The following is a 376-nucleotide window of genomic DNA, read 5'->3' as shown; positions in this document are numbered from 1 at the left end:
GCTCGCCTCAATGTGGGCCTGGCGCAGACCTCCGTCACAATTTCAGCATGACACTCCAGTGTTGATATCTTTGTACCATGTGACTTTGTTATTGGCCATGGCTACGGTGCACGTCGGATGGGTACTAGGAGGGCTCAGACGGCTACGGAGGGGTGGGAGGATGGGCTCGGAGGTAGAGTTTTGGGGGGTGGTCGTCCAACTTTAAATAGCCGGAGCAGGCAAAGGTCAATGCGGGCAATCGGAGTAGCCTTCTCGGGCGGTGCGTTGGCATGAATGCGAGTAGGAGAACGGTTGGTGAAGCTGGTGTAAATGTGGAGGGCTCTAGAGAGGAAGAGAGTTTTTAGGGTGGGTTTAGGGTGTCGGAGTACAGCATGGC

This window comes from Triticum aestivum, chromosome 7A, assembly GCF_018294505.1.
Source record: "Triticum aestivum cultivar Chinese Spring chromosome 7A, IWGSC CS RefSeq v2.1, whole genome shotgun sequence".
Classification (NCBI taxonomy): Eukaryota; Viridiplantae; Streptophyta; class Magnoliopsida; order Poales; family Poaceae; genus Triticum; species Triticum aestivum.
Note: the sequence above shows the minus strand (reverse complement) of the source record.